At 33.5% G+C, this 24,440-nt stretch overlaps 22 non-coding genes across 22 annotated transcripts; all 22 read left to right on the forward strand.

The window, feature by feature from the left end:
• The first annotated feature begins 1,628 nt into the window (after positions 1-1,628).
• Positions 1,629-1,710, forward strand: TRNAL-AAG (transfer RNA leucine (anticodon AAG)). The gene has a single exon. It is a non-coding gene; the product is annotated as a tRNA-Leu (tRNA).
• A 262-nt stretch (positions 1,711-1,972) lies between these two features.
• Positions 1,973-2,054, forward strand: TRNAL-UAG (transfer RNA leucine (anticodon UAG)). Its single transcript has one exon. It is a non-coding gene; the product is annotated as a tRNA-Leu (tRNA).
• Positions 2,055-3,755: 1,701 nt separating this feature from the next.
• On the forward strand, positions 3,756-3,837 carry TRNAL-AAG (transfer RNA leucine (anticodon AAG)). Its single transcript has one exon. It is a non-coding gene; the product is annotated as a tRNA-Leu (tRNA).
• A 262-nt stretch (positions 3,838-4,099) lies between these two features.
• Positions 4,100-4,181, forward strand: TRNAL-UAG (transfer RNA leucine (anticodon UAG)). The gene has a single exon. It is a non-coding gene; the product is annotated as a tRNA-Leu (tRNA).
• A 1,699-nt stretch (positions 4,182-5,880) lies between these two features.
• Positions 5,881-5,962, forward strand: TRNAL-AAG (transfer RNA leucine (anticodon AAG)). Its single transcript has one exon. It is a non-coding gene; the product is annotated as a tRNA-Leu (tRNA).
• Positions 5,963-6,224: 262 nt separating this feature from the next.
• TRNAL-UAG (transfer RNA leucine (anticodon UAG)) lies at positions 6,225-6,306 on the forward strand. Its single transcript has one exon. It is a non-coding gene; the product is annotated as a tRNA-Leu (tRNA).
• Positions 6,307-8,007: 1,701 nt separating this feature from the next.
• TRNAL-AAG (transfer RNA leucine (anticodon AAG)) lies at positions 8,008-8,089 on the forward strand. Its single transcript has one exon. It is a non-coding gene; the product is annotated as a tRNA-Leu (tRNA).
• Positions 8,090-8,333: 244 nt separating this feature from the next.
• Positions 8,334-8,415, forward strand: TRNAL-UAG (transfer RNA leucine (anticodon UAG)). The gene has a single exon. It is a non-coding gene; the product is annotated as a tRNA-Leu (tRNA).
• A 1,700-nt stretch (positions 8,416-10,115) lies between these two features.
• On the forward strand, positions 10,116-10,197 carry TRNAL-AAG (transfer RNA leucine (anticodon AAG)). The gene has a single exon. It is a non-coding gene; the product is annotated as a tRNA-Leu (tRNA).
• Positions 10,198-10,459: 262 nt separating this feature from the next.
• On the forward strand, positions 10,460-10,541 carry TRNAL-UAG (transfer RNA leucine (anticodon UAG)). The gene has a single exon. It is a non-coding gene; the product is annotated as a tRNA-Leu (tRNA).
• A 1,699-nt stretch (positions 10,542-12,240) lies between these two features.
• On the forward strand, positions 12,241-12,322 carry TRNAL-AAG (transfer RNA leucine (anticodon AAG)). The gene has a single exon. It is a non-coding gene; the product is annotated as a tRNA-Leu (tRNA).
• Positions 12,323-12,584: 262 nt separating this feature from the next.
• On the forward strand, positions 12,585-12,666 carry TRNAL-UAG (transfer RNA leucine (anticodon UAG)). Its single transcript has one exon. It is a non-coding gene; the product is annotated as a tRNA-Leu (tRNA).
• A 1,700-nt stretch (positions 12,667-14,366) lies between these two features.
• Positions 14,367-14,448, forward strand: TRNAL-AAG (transfer RNA leucine (anticodon AAG)). Its single transcript has one exon. It is a non-coding gene; the product is annotated as a tRNA-Leu (tRNA).
• A 262-nt stretch (positions 14,449-14,710) lies between these two features.
• TRNAL-UAG (transfer RNA leucine (anticodon UAG)) lies at positions 14,711-14,792 on the forward strand. The gene has a single exon. It is a non-coding gene; the product is annotated as a tRNA-Leu (tRNA).
• Positions 14,793-16,491: 1,699 nt separating this feature from the next.
• Positions 16,492-16,573, forward strand: TRNAL-AAG (transfer RNA leucine (anticodon AAG)). Its single transcript has one exon. It is a non-coding gene; the product is annotated as a tRNA-Leu (tRNA).
• Positions 16,574-16,835: 262 nt separating this feature from the next.
• On the forward strand, positions 16,836-16,917 carry TRNAL-UAG (transfer RNA leucine (anticodon UAG)). Its single transcript has one exon. It is a non-coding gene; the product is annotated as a tRNA-Leu (tRNA).
• A 1,701-nt stretch (positions 16,918-18,618) lies between these two features.
• TRNAL-AAG (transfer RNA leucine (anticodon AAG)) lies at positions 18,619-18,700 on the forward strand. Its single transcript has one exon. It is a non-coding gene; the product is annotated as a tRNA-Leu (tRNA).
• A 244-nt stretch (positions 18,701-18,944) lies between these two features.
• Positions 18,945-19,026, forward strand: TRNAL-UAG (transfer RNA leucine (anticodon UAG)). The gene has a single exon. It is a non-coding gene; the product is annotated as a tRNA-Leu (tRNA).
• Positions 19,027-20,726: 1,700 nt separating this feature from the next.
• TRNAL-AAG (transfer RNA leucine (anticodon AAG)) lies at positions 20,727-20,808 on the forward strand. Its single transcript has one exon. It is a non-coding gene; the product is annotated as a tRNA-Leu (tRNA).
• A 262-nt stretch (positions 20,809-21,070) lies between these two features.
• Positions 21,071-21,152, forward strand: TRNAL-UAG (transfer RNA leucine (anticodon UAG)). The gene has a single exon. It is a non-coding gene; the product is annotated as a tRNA-Leu (tRNA).
• A 1,698-nt stretch (positions 21,153-22,850) lies between these two features.
• TRNAL-AAG (transfer RNA leucine (anticodon AAG)) lies at positions 22,851-22,932 on the forward strand. Its single transcript has one exon. It is a non-coding gene; the product is annotated as a tRNA-Leu (tRNA).
• A 262-nt stretch (positions 22,933-23,194) lies between these two features.
• Positions 23,195-23,276, forward strand: TRNAL-UAG (transfer RNA leucine (anticodon UAG)). The gene has a single exon. It is a non-coding gene; the product is annotated as a tRNA-Leu (tRNA).
• Positions 23,277-24,440: the final 1,164 nt, after the last annotated feature.

Below are 24,440 nucleotides of genomic sequence, written 5' to 3' on the forward strand. Positions count from 1 at the left end.
AATAAAGACTTTTCTCCTCAATAGCTGATTGATATGATCCAGATGCATGAGCTAAAAATCAGCAGTGTCTAAGGTGCTGGATTAAGGTTCCAGTTTCTTTGGAGGCTTTGGATCAAAACCTACTGCCGCCATAATTATTTTTCCTAAGAAAAAATAAGTCATTGATGTCAAAGTGTTTTTCTTTACTAAACAGCAAATGAATAATAAAAAAATCCTTTCTCATTAATATTTTATGTCAATTGATGTACTTTTTTAACCTTCCAAAACATTTTGTACATAACTTAAACACTTTTGGTATGACACTTCTTTTTAAGAATTTATTTAAAACAAAAAAAAATGTTTGTACTGTAATCTGTGCTATATGGCCCAGATCTGTGAGCTAAGAGTGTTCATTTGGTACCATGGCCGAGCGGTCTAAGGCCACTAAGCTGCTAAAATAAAATATTGGTAGGTTAAAAAGTTCATCATCTGCCCTAGATTTTAAAACAGTTTATCATAATTTCAAGAGTCTTCTCAAAATGTAAAAATAATATGTAAAATTATAAACTATGAGCTATGGAGTCAAGGTAGAAATGTGGCTGAGCGGTCTAAGATGCTGCATTAAGGCTCCAGTCTGTTTGGAGGCATGGGTTCAAATTCCACTGCTGTCATAATTATTTTCAAGATAAAACGACTGTCATTGATGTCAAAGTGTTTTTCTCCACTAAACAGCAAGTCAATAATAAAAAATCCTTTCTAATTAATATTGTCTGCTAATTTATTACCTTTTTTAAATTTTTGTATTTTAAACACTTTTAACATGACACTTCTTTTCAAGTATTGATTTATAACTACACAATTTTTTCTTGTAATCTTAACTATATGATCCATAACTCTGAGCTTTGAGTCAAAAGTATCCATGGGGTAGCAAGGGCGAGTGGTCTAAGGCACTGGATTTAGGTTCCAGTCTCTCTGGAGGCATGGGTCTGAATCCCACTGCTTCCATAATGATTTTACTATGAAAATGTCAGTCAGTGATGGCAATGTGTTTTTCTCCACTAATAAGAAAATCAATAATAATAAAGTCCTTTCTCCTCAACATCTGATCAATATGATCCAGATGCATTAGCTAAAAATCAGCAGTGTCTAAGGTGCTGGATTAAAGTTCCAGATTCTTTGGAGGAATTGGTTCAAAACCTACTGCCGCCATAATTATTTTCCCTGAGAAAAAATAAGTAATTGATGTCAAAGTGTTTTTTCTCTACTAAACAGCAAATGAATAATAAAACTATCCTTTCTCATTGATATTTTATGTCAATTTATGTACTTTTTTTAACCTTCCAAAACGTTTTGTACATAATTTAAACACTTTTTGCATTACACTTCTTTTTAAATATTGATTTAAAAAAATGTTTTTACTGTAACCTGAGCTATATGACCCAGATCTGTGAGCTAAGAGTGTCCATGTGGTACCATGGCCGAGCGGTCTAAGGCCACTAAGTTGCTAAAGTAAAATATTGGAAGGTTGAAAAGTTCATCATCTGTCCTAGATTTTAAAACAGTTTATCACAATTTCAAGAGTCTTCTCAAACTTTAAAAATAATATGTTAAATAATAAACTATGACCTTTGGAGCCAAAATAGATATGTGGTAGCATGGCCGAGCGGTCTAAGGCGCTGGATTAAGGCTCCAGTCTCTTTGGAGGCGTGGGTTCAAATCCCACTGCTGCCATAATTCTTTTCAAGAGAAAATGACATTTATTGATGTCAAACTGTTTTACTCTACTAAACAGCAAATCAATAATAAAAAATCCTTACTCATTAATATTGTCTACTAATTTTGTACCTTTTTTATGCTTCCTTAACTTTTTGTATTTTAAATACTTGTAACATGACACTTCTTTTCAAGTATTGATTTAAAATAACACATTTTTTCCCTGTAATCTCAACTGTATGATCCAGAACTGTGAGCATTCGGTCAAACAGGTCCATGTGGTAGCATGGCCGAGCGGTCTAAGGCGCTGGATTTAGGCTCCAGTCTCTCTGGAGGCGTGGGTTCAAATCCCACTGCTGCCATAATGATTTTACTATGAAAACATCAGTCAGTGATGACAAAATGTTTTTCTCCACTAATAAGAAAAACAATAATAATAAAGACTTTTCTCCTCAATAGCTGATTGATATGATCCAGATGCATGAGCTAAAAATCAGCAGTGTCTAAGGTGCTGGATTAAGGTTCCAGTTTCTTTGGAGGCTTTGGATCAAAACCTACTGCCGCCATAATTATTTTTCCTAAGAAAAAATAAGTCATTGATGTCAAAGTGTTTTTCTTTACTAAACAGCAAATGAATAATAAAAAAATCCTTTCTCATTAATATTTTATGTCAATTGATGTACTTTTTTAACCTTCCAAAACATTTTGTACATAACTTAAACACTTTTGGTATGACACTTCTTTTTAAGTATTTATTTAAAACAAAAAAAAAATGTTTGTACTGTAATCTGTACTATATGGCCCAGATCTGTGAGCTAAGAGTGTTCATTTGGTACCATGGCCGAGCGGTCTAAGGCCACTAAGCTGCTAAAATAAAATATTGGTAGGTTAAAAAGTTCATCATCTGCCCTAGATTTTAAAACAGTTTATCATAATTTCAAGAGTCTTCTCAAAATGTAAAAATAATATGTAAAATTATAAACTATGAGCTATGGAGTCAAGGTAGAAATGTGGCTGAGCGGTCTAAGATGCTGCATTAAGGCTCCAGTCTGTTTGGAGGCATGGGTTCAAATTCCACTGCTGTCATAATTATTTTCAAGATAAAACGACTGTCATTGATGTCAAAGTGTTTTTCTCCACTAAACAGCAAGTCAATAATAAAAAATCCTTTCTAATTAATATTGTCTGCTAATTTTGTACCTTTTTAAAATTTTTGTATTTTAAACACTTTTAACATGACACTTCTTTTCAAGTATTGATTTATAACTACACAATTTTTTCTTGTAATCTTAACTATATGATCCAGAACTCTGAGCTTTGAGTCAAAAGTATCCATGGGGTAGCAAGGGTGAGTGGTCTAAGGCACTGGATTTAGGTTCCAGTCTCTCTGGAGGCGTGGGTCTGAATTCCACTGCTTCCATAATGATTTTACTATGAAAATGTCAGTCAGTGATGGCAATGTGTTTTTCTCCACTAATAAGAAAATTAATAATAATAAAGTCCTTTCTCCTCAACATCTGATCAATATGATCCAGATGCATTAGCTAAAAATCAGCAGTGTCTAAGGTGCTGGATTAAAGTTCCAGATTCTTTGGAGGAATTGGTTCAAAACCTACTGCCGCCATAATTATTTTCCCTGAGAAAAAATAAGTAATTGATGTCAAAGTGTTTTTTCTCTACTAAACAGCAAATGAATAATAAAACTATCCTTTCTCATTGATATTTTATGTCAATTTATGTACTTTTTTAACCTTCCAAAACGTTTTGTACATAATTTAAACACTTTTTGCATTACACTTCTTTTTAAATATTGATTTAAAAAAATGTTTTTACTGTAACCTGAGCTATATGACCCAGATCTGTGAGCTAAGAGTGTCCATGTGGTACCATGGCCGAGCGGTCTAAGGCCACTAAGTTGCTAAAGTAAAATATTGGAAGGTTGAAAAGTTCATCATCTGTCCTAGATTTTAAAACAGTTTATCACAATTTCAAGAGTCTTCTCAAACTTTAAAAATAATATGTAAAATAATAAACTATGACCTTTGGAGCCAAAATAGATATGTGGTAGCATGGCCGAGCGGTCTAAGGCGCTGGATTAAGGCTCCAGTCTCTTTGGAGGCGTGGGTTCAAATCCCACTGCTGCCATAATTCTTTTCAAGAGAAAATGACATTTATTGATGTCAAACTGTTTTACTCTACTAAACAGCAAATCAATAATAAAAAATCCTTACTCATTAATATTGTCTACTAATTTTGTACCTTTTTTATGCTTCCTTAACTTTTTGTATTTTAAATACTTGTAACATGACACTTCTTTTCAAGTATTGATTTAAAACAACACATTTTTTCCCTGTAATCTCAACTGTATGATCCAGAACTGTGAGCATTCGGTCAAACAGGTCCATGTGGTAGCATGGCCGAGCGGTCTAAGGCGCTGTATTTAGGCTCCAGTCTCTCTGGAGGCGTGGGTTCAAATCCCACTGCTGCCATAATGATTTTACTATGAAAACATCAGTCAGTGATGACAAAATGTTTTCTCCACTAATAAGAAAAACAATAATAATAAAGACTTTTCTCCTCAATAGCTGATTGATATGATCCAGATGCATGAGCTAAAAATCAGCAGTGTCTAAGGTGCTGGATTAAGGGTCCAGTTTCTTTGGAGGCTTTGGATCAAAACCTACTGCCGCCATAATTATTTTTCCTAAGAAAAAATAAGTCATTGATGTCAAAGTGTTTTTCTTTACTAAACAGCAAATGAATAATAAAAAAATCCTTTCTCATTAATATTTTATGTCAATTGATGTACTTTTTTAACCTTCCAAAACATTTTGTACATAACTTAAACACTTTTGGTATGACACTTCTTTTTAAGTATTTATTTAAAACAAAAAAAAATGTTTGTACTGTAATCTGTGCTATATGGCCCAGATCTGTGAGCTAAGAGTGTTCATTTGGTACCATGGCCGAGCGGTCTAAGGCCACTAAGCTGCTAAAATAAAATATTGGTAGGTTAAAAAGTTCATCATCTGCCCTAGATTTTAAAACAGTTTATCATAATTTCAAGAGTCTTCTCAAAATGTAAAAATAATATGTAAAATTATAAACTATGAGCTATGGAGTCAAGGTAGAAATGTGGCTGAGCGGTCTAAGATGCTGCATTAAGGCTCCAGTCTGTTTGGAGGCATGGGTTCAAATTCCACTGCTGTCATAATTATTTTCAAGATAAAACGACTGTCATTGATGTCAAAGTGTTTTTCTCCACTAAACAGCAAGTCAATAATAAAAAATCCTTTCTAATTAATATTGTCTGCTAATTTTGTACCTTTTTTAAATTTTTGTATTTTAAACACTTTTAACATGACACTTCTTTTCAAGTATTGATTTATAACTACACAATTTTTTCTTGTAATCTTAACTATATGATCCAGAACTCTGAGCTTTGAGTCAAAAGCATCCATGGGGTAGCAAGGGCGAGTGGTCTAAGGCACTGGATTTAGGTTCCAGTCTCTCTGGAGGCGTGGGTCTGAATCCCACTGCTTCCATAATGATTTTACTATGAAAATGTCAGTCAGTGATGGCAATGTGTTTTTCTCCACTAATAAGAAAATCAATAATAATAAAGTCCTTTCTCCTCAACATCTGATCAATATGATCCAGATGCATTAGCTAAAAATCAGCAGTGTCTAAGGTGCTGGATTAAAGTTCCAGATTCTTTGGAGGAATTGGTTCAAAACCTACTGCCGCCATAATTATTTTCCCTGAGAAAAAATAAGTAATTGATGTCAAAGTGTTTTTTCTCTACTAAACAGCAAATGAATAATAAAAATATCCTTTCTCATTGATATTTTATGTCAATTTATGTACTTTTTTTAACCTTCCAAAACATTTTGTACATAATTTAAACACTTTTTGCATTACACTTCTTTTTAAATATTGATTTAAAAAATGTTTTTACTGTAACCTGAGCTATATGACCCAGATCTGTGAGCTAAGAGTGTCCATGTGGTACCATGGCCGAGCGGACTAAGGCCACTAAGTTGCTAAAGTAAAATATTGGAAGGTTGAAAAGTTCATCATCTGTCCTAGATTTTAAAACAGTTTATCACAATTTCAAGAGTCTTCTCAAACTTTAAAAATAATATGTAAAATAATAAACTATGACCTTTGGAGCCAAAATAGATATGTGGTAGCATGGCCGAGCGGTCTAAGGCGCTGGATTAAGGCTCCAGTCTCTTTGGAGGCGTGGGTTCAAATCCCACTGCTGCCATAATTATTTTCAAGAGAAAATGACATTTATTGATGTCAAACTGTTTTACTCTACTAAACAGCAAATCAATAATAAAAAATCCTTACTCATTAATATTGTCTACTAATTTTGTACCTTTTTTATGCTTCCTTAACTTTTTGTATTTTAAATACTTGTAACATGACACTTCTTTTCAAGTATTGATTTAAAACAACACATTTTTTCCCTGTAATCTCAACTGTATGATCCAGAACTGTGAGCATTCGGTCACACAGGTCCATGTGGTAGCATGGCCGAGCGGTCTAAGGCGCTGGATTTAGGCTCCAGTCTCTCTGGAGGCGTGGGTTCAAATCCCACTGCTGCCATAATGATTTTACTATGAAAACATCAGTCAGTGATGACAAAATGTTTTTCTCCACTAATAAGAAAAACAATAATAATAAAGACTTTTCTCCTCAATAGCTGATTGATATGATCCAGATGCATGAGCTAAAAATCAGCAGTGTCTAAGGTGCTGGATTAAGGTTCCAGTTTCTTTGGAGGCTTTGGATCAAAACCTACTGCCGCCATAATTATTTTTCCTAAGAAAAAATAAGTCATTGATGTCAAAGTGTTTTTCTTTACTAAACAGCAAATGAATAATAAAAAAATCCTTTCTCATTAATATTTTATGTCAATTGATGTACTTTTTTAACCTTCCAAAACATTTTGTACATAACTTAAACACTTTTGGTATGACACTTCTTTTTAAGTATTTATTTAAAACAAAAAAAAATGTTTGTACTGTAATCTGTGCTATATGGCCCAGATCTGTGAGCTAAGAGTGTTCATTTGGTACCATGGCCGAGCGGTCTAAGGCCACTAAGCTGCTAAAATAAAATATTGGTAGGTTAAAAAGTTCATCATCTGCCCTAGATTTTAAAACAGTTTATCATAATTTCAAGAGTCTTCTCAAAATGTAAAAATAATATGTAAAATTATAAACTATGAGCTATGGAGTCAAGGTAGAAATGTGGCTGAGCGGTCTAAGATGCTGCATTAAGGCTCCAGTCTGTTTGGAGGCATGGGTTCAATTTCCACTGCTGTCATAATTATTTTCAAGATAAAACGACTGTCATTGATGTCAAAGTGTTTTTCTCCACTAAACAGCAAGTCAATAATAAAAAATCCTTTCTAATTAATATTGTCTGCTAATTTTGTACCTTTTTAAAATTTTTGTATTTTAAACACTTTTAACATGACACTTCTTTTCAAGTATTGATTTATGACTACACAATTTTTTCTTGTAATCTTAACTATATGATCCAGAACTCTGAGCTTTGAGTCAAAAGTATCCATGGGGTAGCAAGGGTGAGTGGTCTAAGGCACTGGATTTAGGTTCCAGTCTCTCTGGAGGCGTGGGTCTGAATTCCACTGCTTCCATAATGATTTTACTATGAAAATGTCAGTCAGTGATGGCAATGTGTTTTTCTCCACTAATAAGAAAATTAATAATAATAAAGTCCTTTCTCCTCAACATCTGATCAATATGATCCAGATGCATTAGCTAAAAATCAGCAGTGTCTAAGGTGCTGGATTAAAGTTCCAGATTCTTTGGAGGAATTGGTTCAAAACCTACTGCCGCCATAATTATTTTCCCTGAGAAAAAATAAGTAATTGATGTCAAAGTGTTTTTTCTCTACTAAACAGCAAATGAATAATAAAAATATCCTTTCTCATTGATATTTTATGTCAATTTATGTACTTTTTTAACCTTCCAAAACGTTTTGTACATAATTTAAACACTTTTTGCATTACACTTCTTTTTAAATATTGATTTAAAAAAATGTTTTTTACTGTAACCTGAGCTATATGACCCAGATCTGTGAGCTAAGAGTGTCCATGTGGTACCATGGCCGAGCGGTCTAAGGCCACTAAGTTGCTAAAGTAAAATATTGGAAGGTTGAAAAGTTCATCATCTGTCCTAGATTTTAAAACAGTTTATCACAATGTCAAGAGTCTTCTCAAACTTTAAAAATAATATGTAAAATAATAAACTATGACCTTTGGAGCCAAAATAGATATGTGGTAGCATGGCCGAGCGGTCTAAGGCGCTGGATTAAGGCTCCAGTCTCTTTGGAGGCGTGGGTTCAAATCCCACTGCTGCCATAATTATTTTCAAGAGAAAATGACATTAATTGATATCAAACAGCAAATCAATAATAAAAAATCCTTACTCATTAATATTGTCTACTAATTTTGTACCTTTTTTATGCTTCCTTAACTTTTTGTATTTTAAATACTTGTAACATGACACTTCTTTTCAAGTATTGATTTAAAACAACACATTTTTTCCCTGTAATCTCAACTGTATGATCCAGAACTGTGAGCATTCGGTCAAACAGGTCCATGTGGTAGCATGGCCGAGCGGTCTAAGGCGCTGGATTTAGGCTCCAGTCTCTCTGGAGGCGTGGGTTCAAATCCCACTGCTGCCATAATGATTTTACTATGAAAACATCAGTCAGTGATGACAAAATGTTTTCTCCACTAATAAGAAAAACAATAATAATAAAGACTTTTCTCCTCAATAGCTGATTGATATGATCCAGATGCATGAGCTAAAAATCAGCAGTGTCTAAGGTGCTGGATTAAGGTTCCAGTTTCTTTGGAGGCTTTGGATCAAAACCTACTGCCGCCATAATTATTTTTCCTAAGAAAAAATAAGTCATTGATGTCAAAGTGTTTTTCTTTACTAAACAGCAAATGAATAATAAAAAAATCTTTTCTCATTAATATTTTATGTCAATTGATGTACTTTTTTAACCTTCCAAAACATTTTGTACATAACTTAAACACTTTTGGTATGACACTTCTTTTTAAGTATTTATTTAAAACAAAAAAAAATGTTTGTACTGTAATCTGTGCTATATGGCCCAGATCTGTGAGCTAAGAGTGTTCATTTGGTACCATGGCCGAGCGGTCTAAGGCCACTAAGCTGCTAAAATAAAATATTGGTAGGTTAAAAAGTTCATCATCTGCCCTAGATTTTAAAACAGTTTATCATAATTTCAAGAGTCTTCTCAAAATGTAAAAATAATATGTAAAATTATAAACTATGAGCTATGGAGTCAAGGTAGAAATGTGGCTGAGCGGTCTAAGATGCTGCATTAAGGCTCCAGTCTGTTTGGAGGCATGGGTTCAAATTCCACTGCTGTCATAATTATTTTCAAGATAAAACGACTGTCATTGATGTCAAAGTGTTTTTCTCCACTAAACAGCAAGTCAATAATAAAAAATCCTTTCTAATTAATATTGTCTGCTAATTTTGTACCTTTTTTAAATTTTTGTATTTTAAACACTTTTAACATGACACTTCTTTTCAAGTATTGATTTATAACTACACAATTTTTTCTTGTAATCTTAACTATATGATCCAGAACTCTGAGCTTTGAGTCAAAAGCATCCATGGGGTAGCAAGGGCGAGTGGTCTAAGGCACTGGATTTAGGTTCCAGTCTCTCTGGAGGCGTGGGTCTGAATCCCACTGCTTCCATAATGATTTTACTATGAAAATGTCAGTCAGTGATGGCAATGTGTTTTTCTCCACTAATAAGAAAATCAATAATAATAAAGTCCTTTCTCCTCAACATCTGATCAATATGATCCAGATGCATTAGCTAAAAATCAGCAGTGTCTAAGGTGCTGGATTAAAGTTCCAGATTCTTTGGAGGAATTGGTTCAAAACCTACTGCCGCCATAATTATTTTCCCTGAGAAAAAATAAGTAATTGATGTCAAAGTGTTTTTTCTCTACTAAACAGCAAATGAATAATAAAAATATCCTTTCTCATTGATATTTTATGTCAATTTATGTACTTTTTTTAACCTTCCAAAACATTTTGTACATAATTTAAACACTTTTTGCATTACACTTCTTTTTAAATATTGATTTAAAAAAATGTTTTTACTGTAACCTGAGCTACATGACCCAGATCTGTGAGCTAAGAGTGTCCATGTGGTACCATGGCCGAGCGGACTAAGGCCACTAAGTTGCTAAAGTAAAATATTGGAAGGTTGAAAAGTTCATCATCTGTCCTAGATTTTAAAACAGTTTATCACAATTTCAAGAGTCTTCTCAAACTTTAAAAATAATATGTAAAATAATAAACTATGACCTTTGGAGCCAAAATAGCTATGTGGTAGCATGGCCGAGCGGTCTAAGGCGCTGGATTAAGGCTCCAGTCTCTTTGGAGGCGTGGGTTCAAATCCCACTGCTGCCATAATTATTTTCAAGAGAAAATGACATTTATTGATGTCAAACTGTTTTACTCTACTAAACAGCAAATCAATAATAAAAAATCCTTACTCATTAATATTGTCTACTAATTTTGTACCTTTTTTATGCTTCCTTAACTTTTTGTATTTTAAATACTTGTAACATGACACTTCTTTTCAAGTATTGATTTAAAACAACACATTTTTTCCCTGTAATCTCAACTGTATGATCCAGAACTGTGAGCATTCGGTCAAACAGGTCCATGTGGTAGCATGGCCGAGCGGTCTAAGGCGCTGGATTTAGGCTCCAGTCTCTCTGGAGGCGTGGGTTCAAATCCCACTGCTGCCATAATGATTTTACTATGAAAACATCAGTCAGTGATGACAAAATGTTTTTCTCCACTAATAAGAAAAACAATAATAATAAAGACTTTTCTCCTCAATAGCTGATTGATATGATCCAGATGCATGAGCTAAAAATCAGCAGTGTCTAAGGTGCTGGATTAAGGTTCCAGTTTCTTTGGAGGCTTTGGATCAAAACCTACTGCCGCCATAATTATTTTTCCTAAGAAAAATAAGTCATTGATGTCAAAGTGTTTTTCTTTACTAAACAGCAAATGAATAATAAAAAAATCCTTTCTCATTAATATTTTATGTCAATTGATGTACTTTTTTAACCTTCCAAAACATTTTGTACATAACTTAAACACTTTTGGTATGACACTTCTTTTTAAGAATTTATTTAAAACAAAAAAAAATGTTTGTACTGTAATCTGTGCTATATGGCCCAGATCTGTGAGCTAAGAGTGTTCATTTGGTACCATGGCCGAGCGGTCTAAGGCCACTAAGCTGCTAAAATAAAATATTGGTAGGTTAAAAAGTTCATCATCTGCCCTAGATTTTAAACAGTTTATCATAATTTCAAGAGTCTTCTCAAAATGTAAAAATAATATGTAAAATTATAAACTATGAGCTATGGAGTCAAGGTAGAAATGTGGCTGAGCGGTCTAAGATGCTGCATTAAGGCTCCAGTCTGTTTGGAGGCATGGGTTCAAATTCCACTGCTGTCATAATTATTTTCAAGATAAAACGACTGTCATTGATGTCAAAGTGTTTTTCTCCACTAAACAGCAAGTCAATAATAAAAAATCCTTTCTAATCAATATTGTCTGCTAATTTATTACCTTTTTTAAATTTTTGTATTTTAAACACTTTTAACATGACACTTCTTTTCAAGTATTGATTTATAACTACACAATTTTTTCTTGTAATCTTAACTATATGATCCAGAACTCTGAGCTTTGAGTCAAAAGTATCCATGGGGTAGCAAGGGTGAGTGGTCTAAGGCACTGGATTTAGGTTCCAGTCTCTCTGGAGGCGTGGGTCTGAATTCCACTGCTTCCATAATGATTTTACTATGAAAATGTCAGTCAGTGATGGCAATGTGTTTTTCTCCACTAATAAGAAAATTAATAATAATAAAGTCCTTTCTCCTCAACATCTGATCAATATGATCCAGATGCATTAGCTAAAAATCAGCAGTGTCTAAGGTGCTGGATTAAAGTTCCAGATTCTTTGGAGGAATTGGTTCAAAACCTACTGCCGCCATAATTATTTTCCCTGAGAAAAAATAAGTAATTGATGTCAAAGTGTTTTTTCTCTACTAAACAGCAAATGAATAATAAAAATATCCTTTCTCATTGATATTTTATGTCAATTTATGTACTTTTTTAACCTTCCAAAATGTTTTGTACATAATTTAAACACTTTTTGCATTACACTTCTTTTTAAATATTGATTTAAAAAAATGTTTTTTACTGTAACCTGAGCTATATGACCCAGATCTGTGAGCTAAGAGTGTCCATGTGGTACCATGGCCGAGCGGTCTAAGGCCACTAAGTTGCTAAAGTAAAATATTGGAAGGTTGAAAAGTTCATCATCTGTCCTAGATTTTAAAACAGTTTATCACAATTTCAAGAGTCTTCTCAAACTTTAAAAATAATATGTAAAATAATAAACTATGACCTTTGGAGCCAAAATAGATATGTGGTAGCATGGCCGAGCGGTCTAAGGCGCTGGATTAAGGCTCCAGTCTCTTTGGAGGCGTGGGTTCAAATCCCACTGCTGCCATAATTATTTTCAAGAAAAAATGACATTTATTGATGTCAAACTGTTTTACTCTACTAAACAGCAAATCAATAATAAAAAATCCTTACTCATTAATATTGTCTACTAATTTTGTACCTTTTTTATGCTTCCTTAACTTTTTGTATTTTAAATACTTGTAACATGACACTTCTTTTCAAGTATTGATTTAAAACAACACATTTTTTCCCTGTAATCTCAACTGTATGATCCAGAACTGTGAGCATTCGGTCAAACAGGTCCATGTGGTAGCATGGCCGAGCGGTCTAAGGCGCTGGATTTAGGCTCCAGTCTCTCTGGAGGCATGGGTTCAAATCCCACTGCTGCCATAATGATTTTACTATGAAAACATCAGTCAGTGATGACAAAATGTTTTCTCCACTAATAAGAAAAACAATAATAATAAAGACTTTTCTCCTCAATAGCTGATTGATATGATCCAGATGCATGAGCTAAAAATCAGCAGTGTCTAAGGTGCTGGATTAAGGTTCCAGTTTCTTTGGAGGCTTTGGATCAAAACCTACTGCCGCCATAATTATTTTTCCTAAGAAAAAATAAGTCATTGATGTCAAAGTGTTTTTCTTTACTAAACAGCAAATGAATAATAAAAAAATCCTTTCTCATTAATATTTTATGTCAATTGATGTACTTTTTTAACCTTCCAAAACATTTTGTACATAACTTAAACACTTTTGGTATGACACTTCTTTTTAAGTATTTATTTAAAACAAAAAAAAATGTTTGTACTGTAATCTGTGCTATATGGCCCAGATCTGTGAGCTAAGAGTGTTCATTTGGTACCATGGCCGAGCGGTCTAAGGCCACTAAGCTGCTAAAATAAAATATTGGTAGGTTAAAAAGTTCATCATCTGCCCTAGATTTTAAAACAGTTTATCATAATTTCAAGAGTCTTCTCAAAATGTAAAAATAATATGTAAAATTATAAACTATGAGCTATGGAGTCAAGGTAGAAATGTGGCTGAGCGGTCTAAGATGCTGCATTAAGGCTCCAGTCTGTTTGGAGGCATGGGTTCAAATTCCACTGCTGTCATAATTATTTTCAAGATAAAACGACTGTCATTGATGTCAAAGTATTTTTCTCCACTAAACAGCAAGTCAATAATAAAAAATCCTTTCTAATTAATATTGTCTGCTAATTTTGTACCTTTTTTAAATTTTTGTATTTTAAACACTTTTAACATGACACTTCTTTTCAAGTATTGATTTATAACTACACAATTTTTTCTTGTAATCTTAACTATATGATCCAGAACTCTGAGCTTTGAGTCAAAAGCATCCATGGGGTAGCAAGGGCGAGTGGTCTAAGGCACTGGATTTAGGTTCCAGTCTCTCTGGAGGCGTGGGTCTGAATCCCACTGCTTCCATAATGATTTTACTATGAAAATGTCAGTCAGTGATGGCAATGTGTTTTTCTCCACTAATAAGAAAATCAATAATAATAAAGTCCTTTCTCCTCAACATCTGATCAATATGATCCAGATGCATTAGCTAAAAATCAGCAGTGTCTAAGGTGCTGGATTAAAGTTCCAGATTCTTTGGAGGAATTGGTTCAAAACCTACTGCCGCCATAATTATTTTCCCTGAGAAAAAATAAGTAATTGATGTCAAAGTGTTTTTTCTCTACTAAACAGCAAATGAATAATAAAAATATCCTTTCTCATTGATATTTTATGTCAATTTATGTACTTTTTTTAACCTTCCAAAACATTTTGTACATAATTTAAACACTTTTTGCATTACACTTCTTTTTAAATATTGATTTAAAATAATGTTTTTACTGTAACCTGAGCTACATGACCCAGATCTGTGAGCTAAGAGTGTCCATGTGGTACCATGGCCGAGCGGACTAAGGCCACTAAGTTGCTAAAGTAAAATATTGGAAGGTTGAAAAGTTCATCATCTGTCCTAGATTTTAAAACAGTTTATCACAATTTCAAGAGTCTTCTCAAACTTTAAAAATAATATGTAAAATAATAAACTATGACCTTTGGAGCCAAAATAGATATGTGGTAGCATGGCCGAGCGGTCTAAGGCGCTGGATTAAGGCTCCAGTCTCTTTGGAGGCGTGGGTTCAAATCCCACTGCTGCCATAATTATTTTCAAGAGAAAATGACATTTATTGATGTCAAACTGTTTTACTCTACTAAACAGCAAATCAATAATAAAAAATCCTTACTCATTAATATTGTCTACTAATTTTGTACCTTTTTTATGCTTCCTTAACTTTTTGTATTTTAAATACTTGTAACATGACACTTCTTTTCAAGTATTGATTTAAAACAACACATTTTTTCACTGTAATCTCAACTGTATGATCCAGAACTGTGAGCATCCGGTCAAACAGGTCCATGTGGTAGCATGGCCGAGCGGTCTAAGGCGCTGGATTTAGGCTCCAGTCTCTCTGGAGGCGTGGGTTCAAATCCCACTGCTGCCATAATGATTTTACTATGAAAACATCAGTCAGTGATGACAAAATGTTTTTCTCCACTAATAAGAAAAACAATAATAATAAAGACTTTTCTCCTCAATAGCTGATTGATATGATCCAGATGCATGAGCTAAAAATCAGCAGTGTCTAAGGTGCTGGATTAAGGTTCCAGTTTCTTTGGAGGCTTTGGATCAAAACCTACTGCCGCCATAATTATTTTTCCTAAGAAAAAATAAGTCATTGATGTCAAAGTGTTTTTCTTTACTAAACAGCAAATGAATAATAAAAAAATCCTTTCTCATTAATATTTTATGTCAATTGATGTACTTTTTTAACCTTCCAAAACATTTTGTACATAACTTAAACACTTTTGGTATGACACTTCTTTTTAAGAATTTATTTAAAACAAAAAAAAAATGTTTGTACTGTAATCTGTGCTATATGGCCCAGATCTGTGAGCTAAGAGTGTTCATTTGGTACCATGGCCGAGCGGTCTAAGGCCACTAAGCTGCTAAAATAAAATATTGGTAGGTTAAAAAGTTCATCATCTGCCCTAGATTTTAAAACAGTTTATCATAATTTCAAGAGTCTTCTCAAAATGTAAAAATAATATGTAAAATTATAAACTATGAGCTATGGAGTCAAGGTAGAAATGTGGCTGAGCGGTCTAAGATGCTGCATTAAGGCTCCAGTCTGTTTGGAGGCATGGGTTCAAATTCCACTGCTGTCATAATTATTTTCAAGATAAAACGACTGTCATTGATGTCAAAGTGTTTTTCTCCACTAAACAGCAAGTCAATAATAAAAAATCCTTTCTAATTAATATTGTCTGCTAATTTATTACCTTTTTTAAATTTTTGTATTTTAAACACTTTTAACATGACACTTCTTTTCAAGTATTGATTTATAACTACACAATTTTTTCTTGTAATCTTAACTATATGATCCATAACTCTGAGCTTTGAGTCAAAAGTATCCATGGGGTAGCAAGGGCGAGTGGTCTAAGGCACTGGATTTAGGTTCCAGTCTCTCTGGAGGCGTGGGTCTGAATCCCACTGCTTCCATAATGATTTTACTATGAAAATGTCAGTCAGTGATGGCAATGTGTTTTTCTCCACTAATAAGAAAATCAATAATAATAAAGTCCTTTCTCCTCAACATCTGATCAATATGATCCAGATGCATTAGCTAAAAATCAGCAGTGTCTAAGGTGCTGGATTAAAGTTCCAGATTCTTTGGAGGAATTGGTTCAAAACCTACTGCCGCCATAATTATTTTCCCTGAGAAAAAATAAGTAATTGATGTCAAAGTGTTTTTTCTCTACTAAACAGCAAATGAATAATAAAACTATCCTTTCTCATTGATATTTTGTCAATTTATGTACTTTTTTAACCTTCCAAAACGTTTTGTACATAATTTAAACACTTTTTGCATTACACTTCTTTTTAAATATTGATTTAAAAAAATGTTTTTACTGTAACCTGAGCTATATGACCCAGATCTGTGAGCTAAGAGTGTCCATGTGGTACCATGGCCGAGCAGTCTAAGGCCACTAAGTTGCTAAAGTAAAATATTGGAAGGTTGAAAAGTTCATCATCTGTCCTAGATTTTAAAACAGTTTATCACAATTTCAAGAGTCTTCTCAAACTTTAAAAATAATATGTAAAATAATAAACTATGACCTTTGGAGCCAAAATAGATATGTGGTAGCATGGCCGAGCGGTCTAAGGCGCTGGATTAAGGCTTCAGTCTCTTTGGAGGCGTGGGTTCAAATCCCACTGCTGCCATAATTATTTTCAAGAGAAAATGACATTTATTGATGTCAAACTGTTTTACTCTACTAAACAGCAAATCAATAATAAAAAATCCTTACTCATTAATATTGTCTACTAATTTTGTACCTTTTTTATGCTTCCTTAACTTTTTGTATTTTAAATACTTGTAACATGACACTTCTTTTCAAGTATTGATTTAAAACAACACATTTTTTCCCTGTAATCTCAACTGTATGATCCAGAACTGTGAGCATTCGGTCAAACAGGTCCATGTGGTAGCATGGCCGAGCGGTCTAAGGCGCTGGATTTAGGCTCCAGTCTCTCTGGAGGCGTGGGTTCAAATCCCACTGCTGCCATAATGATTTTACTATGAAAACATCAGTCAGTGATGACAAAATGTTTTTCTCCACTAATAAGAAAAACAATAATAATAAAGACTTTTCTCCTCAATAGCTGATTGATATGATCCAGATGCATGAGCTAAAAATCAGCAGTGTCTAAGGTGCTGGATTAAGGTTCCAGTTTCTTTGGAGGCTTTGGATCAAAACCTACTGCCGCCATAATTATTTTTCCTAAGAAAAAATAAGTCATTGATGTCAAAGTGTTTTTCTTTACTAAACAGCAAATGAATAATAAAAAAATCCTTTCTCATTAATATTTTATGTCAATTGATGTACTTTTTTAACCTTCCAAAACATTTTGTACATAACTTAAACACTTTTGGTATGACACTTCTTTTTAAGTATTTATTTAAAACAAAAAAAAATGTTTGTACTGTAATCTGTGCTATATGGCCCAGATCTGTGAGCTAAGAGTGTTCATTTGGTACCATGGCCGAGCGGTCTAAGGCCACTAAGCTGCTAAAATAAAATATTGGTAGGTTAAAAAGTTCATCATCTGCCCTAGATTTTAAAACAGTTTATCATAATTTCAAGAGTCTTCTCAAAATGTAAAAATAATATGTAAAATTATAAACTATGAGCTATGGAGTCAAGGTAGAAATGTGGCTGAGCGGTCTAAGATGCTGCATTAAGGCTCCAGTCTGTTTGGAGGCATGGGTTCAAATTCCACTGCTGTCATAATTATTTTCAAGATAAAACGACTGTCATTGATGTCAAAGTGTTTTTCTCCACTAAACAGCAAGTCAATAATAAAAAATCCTTTCTAATTAATATTGTCTGCTAATTTTGTACCTTTTTAAAATTTTTGTATTTTAAACACTTTTAACATGACACTTCTTTTCAAGTATTGATTTATAACTACACAATTTTTTCTTGTAATCTTAACTATATGATCCAGAACTCTGAGCTTTGAGTCAAAAGTATCCATGGGGTAGCAAGGGTGAGTGGTCTAAGGCACTGGATTTAGGTTCCAGTCTCTCTGGAGGCGTGGGTCTGAATTCCACTGCTTCCATAATGATTTTACTGTGAAAATGTCAGTCAGTGATGGCAATGTGTTTTTCTCCACTAATAAGAAAATTAATAATAATAAAGTCCTTTCTCCTCAACATCTGATCAATATGATCCAGATGCATTAGCTAAAAATCAGCAGTGTCTAAGGTGCTGGATTAAAGTTCCAGATTCTTTGGAGGAATTGGTTCAAAACCTACTGCCGCCATAATTATTTTCCCTGAGAAAAAATAAGTAATTGATGTCAAAGTGTTTTTTCTCTACTAAACAGCAAATGAATAATAAAAATATCCTTTCTCATTGATATTTTATGTCAATGTATGTACTTTTTTAACCTGACAAAACGTTTTGTACATAATTTAAACACTTTTTGCATTACACTTCTTTTTAAATATTGATTTAAAAAAATGTTTTTTACTGTAACCTGAGCTATATGACCCAGATCTGTGAGCTAAGAGTGTCCATGTGGTACCATGGCCGAGCGGTCTAAGGCCACTAAGTTGCTAAAGTAAAATATTGGAAGGTTGAAAAGTTCATCATCTGTCCTAGATTTTAAAACAGTTTATCACAATTTCAAGAGTCTTCTCAAACTTTAAAAATAATATGTAAAATAATAAACTATGACCTTTGGAGCCAAAATAGATATGTGGTAGCATGGCCGAGCGGTCTAAGGCGCTGGATTAAGGCTCCAGTCTCTTTGGAGGCGTTGGTTCAAATCCCACTTCTGCCATAATTATTTTCAAGAGAAAATGACATTTATTGATATCAAACAGCAAATCAATAATAAAAAATCCTTACTCATTAATATTGTCTACTAATTTTGTACCTTTTTTATGCTTCCTTAACTTTTTGTATTTTAAATACTTGTAACATGACACTTCTTTTCAAGTACTGATTTAAAACAACACATTTTTTCCCTGTAATCTCAACTGTATGATCCAGAACTGTGAGCATTCGGTCAAACAGGTCCATGTGGTAGCATGGCCGAGCGGTCTAAGTCGCTGGATTTAGGCTCCAGTCTCTCTGGAGGCGTGGGTTCAAATCCCACTGCTGCCATAATGATTTTACTATGAAAACATCAGTCAGTGATGACAAAATGTTTTCTCCACTAATAAGAAAAACAATAATAATAAAGACTTTTCTCCTCAATAGCTGATTGATATGATCCAGATGCATGAGCTAAAAATCAGCAGTGTCTAAGGTGCTGGATTAAGGTTCCAGTTTCTTTGGAGGCTTTGGATCAAAACCTACTGCCGCCATAATTATTTTTCCTAAGAAAAAATAAGTCATTGATGTCAAAGTGTTTTTCTTTACTAAACAGCAAATGAATAATAAAAAAATCCTTTCTCATTAATATTTTATGTCAATTGATGTACTTTTTTAACCTTCCAAAACATTTTGTACATAACTTAAACACTTTTGGTATGACACTTCTTTTTAAGTATTTATTTAAAACAAAAAAAAATGTTTGTACTGTAATCTGTGCTATATGGCCCAGATCTGTGAGCTAAGAGTGTTCATTTGGTACCATGGCCGAGCGGTCTAAGGCCACTAAGCTGCTAAAATAAAATATTGGTAGGTTAAAAAGTTCATCATCTGCCCTAGATTTTAAAACAGTTTATCATAATTTCAAGAGTCTTCTCAAAATGTAAAAATAATATGTAAAATTATAAACTATGAGCTATGGAGTCAAGGTAGAAATGTGGCTGAGCGGTCTAAGATGCTGCATTAAGGCTCCAGTCTGTTTGGAGGCATGGGTTCAAATTCCACTGCTGTCATAATTATTTTCAAGATAAAACGACTGTCATTGATGTCAAAGTGTTTTTCTCCACTAAACAGCAAGTCAATAATAAAAAATCCTTTCTAATTAATATTGTCTGCTAATTTTGTACCTTTTTTAAATTTTTGTATTTTAAACACTTTTAACATGACACTTCTTTTCAAGTATTGATTTATAACTACACAATTTTTTCTTGTAATCTTAACTATATGATCCAGAACTCTGAGCTTTGAGTCAAAAGCATCCATGGGGTAGCAAGGGCGAGTGGTCTAAGGCACTGGATTTAGGTTCCAGTCTTTCTGGAGGCGTGGGTCTGAATCCCACTGCTTCCATAATGATTTTACTATGAAAATGTCAGTCAGTGATGGCAATGTGTTTTTCTCCACTAATAAGAAAATCAATAATAATAAAGTCCTTTCTCCTCAACATCTGATCAATATGATCCAGATGCATTAGCTAAAAATCAGCAGTGTCTAAGGTGCTGGATTAAAGTTCCAGATTCTTTGGAGGAATTGGTTCAAAACCTACTGCCGCCATAATTAAATTCCCTGAGAAAAAATAAGTAATTGATGTCAAAGTGTTTTTTCTCTACTAAACAGCAAATGAATAATAAAAATATCCTTTCTCATTGATATTTTATGTCAATTTATGTACTTTTTTTAACCTTCCAAAACATTTTGTACATAATTTAAACACTTTTTGCATTACACTTCTTTTTAAATATTGATTTAAAAAAATGATTTTACTGTAACCTGAGCTACATGACCCAGATCTGTGAGCTAAGAGTGTCCATGTGGTACCATGGCCGAGCGGACTAAGGCCACTAAGTTGCTAAAGTAAAATATTGGAAGGTTGAAAAGTTCATCATCTGTCCTAGATTTTAAAACAGTTTATCACAATTTCAAGAGTCTTCTCAAACTTTAAAAATAATATGTAAAATAATAAACTATGACCTTTGGAGCCAAAATAGATATGTGGTAGCATGGCCGAGCGGTCTAAGGCGCTGGATTAAGGCTCCAGTCTCTTTGGAGGCGTGGGTTCAAATCCCACTGCTGCCATAATTATTTTCAAGAAAAAATGACATTTATTGATGTCAAACTGTTTTACTCTACTAAACAGCAAATCAATAATAAAAAATCCTTACTCATTAATATTGTCTACTAATTTTGTACCTTTTTTATGCTTCCTTAACTTTTTGTATTTTAAATACTTGTAACATGACACTTCTTTTCAAGTATTGATTTAAAACAACACATTTTTTCCCTGTAATCTCAACTGTATGATCCAGAACTGTGAGCATTCGGTCAAACAGGTCCATGTGGTAGCATGGCCGAGCGGTCTAAGGCGCTGGATTTAGGCTCCAGTCTCTCTGGAGGCGTGGGTTCAAATCCCACTGCTGCCATAATGATTTTACTATGAAAACATCAGTCAGTGATGACAAAATGTTTTTCTCCACTAATAAGAAAAACAATAATAATAAAGACTTTTCTCCTCAATAGCTGATTGATATGATCCAGATGCATGAGCTAAAAATCAGCAGTGTCTAAGGTGCTGGATTAAGGTTCCAGTTTCTTTGGAGGCTTTGGATCAAAACCTACTGCCGCCATAATTATTTTTCCTAAGAAAAAATAAGTCATTGATGTCAAAGTGTTTTTCTTTACTAAACAGCAAATGAATAATAAAAAAATCCTTTCTCATTAATATTTTATGTCAATTGATGTACTTTTTTAACCTTCCAAAACATTTTGTACATAACTTAAACACTTTTGGTATGACACTTCTTTTTAAGAATTTATTTAAAACAAAAAAAATGTTTGTACTGTAATCTGTGCTATATGGCCCAGATCTGTGAGCTAAGAGTGTTCATTTGGTACCATGGCCGAGCGGTCTAAGGCCACTAAGCTGCTAAAATAAAATATTGGTAGGTTAAAAAGTTCATCATCTGCCCTAGATTTTAAAACAGTTTATCATAATTTCAAGAGTCTTCTCAAAATGTAAAAATAATATGTAAAATTATAAACTATGAGCTATGGAGTCAAGGTAGAAATGTGGCTGAGCGGTCTAAGATGCTGCATTAAGGCTCCAGTCTGTTTGGAGGCATGGGTTCAAATTCCACTGCTGTCATAATTATTTTCAAGATAAAACGACTGTCATTGATGTCAAAGTGTTTTTCTCCACTAAACAGCAAGTCAATAATAAAAAATCCTTTCTAATTAATATTGTCTGCTAATTTATTACCTTTTTTAAATTTTTGTATTTTAAACACTTTTAACATGACACTTCTTTTCAAGTATTGATTTATAACTACACAATTTTTTCTTGTAATCTTAACTATATGATCCATAACTCTGAGCTTTGAGTCAAAAGTATCCATGGGGTAGCAAGGGCGAGTGGTCTAAGGCACTGGATTTAGGTTCCAGTCTCTCTGGAGGCGTGGGTCTGAATCCCACTGCTTCCATAATGATTTTACTATGAAAATGTCAGTCAGTGATGGCAATGTGTTTTTCTCCACTAATAAGAAAATCAATAATAATAAAGTCCTTTCTCCTCAACATCTGATCAATATGATCCAGATGCATTAGCTAAAAATCAGCAGTGTCTAAGGTGCTGGATTAAAGTTCCAGATTCTTTGGAGGAATTGGTTCAAAACCTACTGCCGCCATAATTATTTTCCCTGAGAAAAAATAAGTAATTGATGTCAAAGTGTTTTTTCTCTACTAAACAGCAAATGAATAATAAAACTATCCTTTCTCATTGATATTTTATGTCAATTTATGTACTTTTTAACCTTCCAAAACGTTTTGTACATAATTTAAACACTTTTTGCATTACACTTCTTTTTAAATATTGATTTAAAAAAATGTTTTTACTGTAACCTGAGCTATATGACCCAGATCTGTGAGCTAAGAGTGTCCATGTGGTACCATGGCCGAGCGGTCTAAGGCCACTAAGTTGCTAAAGTAAAATATTGGAAGGTTGAAAAGTTCATCATCTGTCCTAGATTTTAAAACAGTTTATCACAATTTCAAGAGTCTTCTCAAACTTTAAAAATAATATGTTAAATAATAAACTATGACCTTTGGAGCCAAAATAGATATGTGGTAGCATGGCCGAGCGGTCTAAGGCGCTGGATTAAGGCTCCAGTCTCTTTGGAGGCGTGGGTTCAAATCCCACTGCTGCCATAATTCTTTCCAAGAGAAAATGACATTTATTGATGTCAAACTGTTTTACTCTACTAAACAGCAAATCAATAATAAAAAATCCTTACTCATTAATATTGTCTACTAATTTTGTACCTTTTTTATGCTTCCTTAACTTTTTGTATTTTAAATACTTGTAACATGACACTTCTTTTCAAGTATTGATTTAAAATAACACATTTTTTCCCTGTAATCTCAACTGTATGATCCAGAACTGTGAGCATTCGGTCAAACAGGTCCATGTGGTAGCATGGCCGAGCGGTCTAAGGCGCTGGATTTAGGCTCCAGTCTCTCTGGAGGCGTGGGTTCAAATCCCACTGCTGCCATAATGATTTTACTATGAAAACATCAGTCAGTGATGACAAAATGTTTTTCTCCACTAATAAGAAAAACAATAATAATAAAGACTTTTCTCCTCAATAGCTGATTGATATGATCCAGATGCATGAGCTAAAAATCAGCAGTGTCTAAGGTGCTGGATTAAGGTTCCAGTTTCTTTGGAGGCTTTGGATCAAAACCTACTGCCGCCATAATTATTTTTCCTAAGAAAAAATAAGTCATTGATGTCAAAGTGTTTTTCTTTACTAAACAGCAAATGAATAATAAAAAAATCCTTTCTCATTAATATTTTATGTCAATTGATGTACTTTTTTAACCTTCCAAAACATTTTGTACATAACTTAAACACTTTTGGTATGACACTTCTTTTTAAGTATTTATTTAAAACAAAAAAAAAATGTTTGTACTGTAATCTGTGCTATATGGCCCAGATCTGTGAGCTAAGAGTGTTCATTTGGTACCATGGCCGAGCGGTCTAAGGCCACTAAGCTGCTAAAATAAAATATTGGTAGGTTAAAAAGTTCATCATCTGCCCTAGATTTTAAAACAGTTTATCATAATTTCAAGAGTCTTCTCAAAATGTAAAAATAATATGTAAAATTATAAACTATGAGCTATGGAGTCAAGGTAGAAATGTGGCTGAGCGGTCTAAGATGCTGCATTAAGGCTCCAGTCTGTTTGGAGGCATGGGTTCAAATTCCACTGCTGTCATAATTATTTTCAAGATAAAACGACTGTCATTGATGTCAAAGTGTTTTTCTCCACTAAACAGCAAGTCAATAATAAAAAATCCTTTCTAATTAATATTGTCTGCTAATTTTGTACCTTTTTAAAATTTTTGTATTTTAAACACTTTTAACATGACACTTCTTTTCAAGTATTGATTTATAACTACACAATTTTTTCTTGTAATCTTAACTATATGATCCAGAACTCTGAGCTTTGAGTCAAAAGTATCCATGGGGTAGCAAGGGTGAGTGGTCTAAGGCACTGGATTTAGGTTCCAGTCTCTCTGGAGGCGTGGGTCTGAATCCCACTGCTTCCATAATGATTTTACTATGAAAATGTCAGTCAGTGATGGCAATGTGTTTTTCTCCACTAATAAGAAAATCAATAATAATAAAGTCCTTTCTCCTCAACATCTGATCAAT

The sequence above is a fragment of the Pseudophryne corroboree genome, chromosome 3 (assembly GCF_028390025.1).
Source record: "Pseudophryne corroboree isolate aPseCor3 chromosome 3, aPseCor3.hap2, whole genome shotgun sequence".
Taxonomy (NCBI): domain Eukaryota; kingdom Metazoa; phylum Chordata; class Amphibia; order Anura; family Myobatrachidae; genus Pseudophryne; species Pseudophryne corroboree.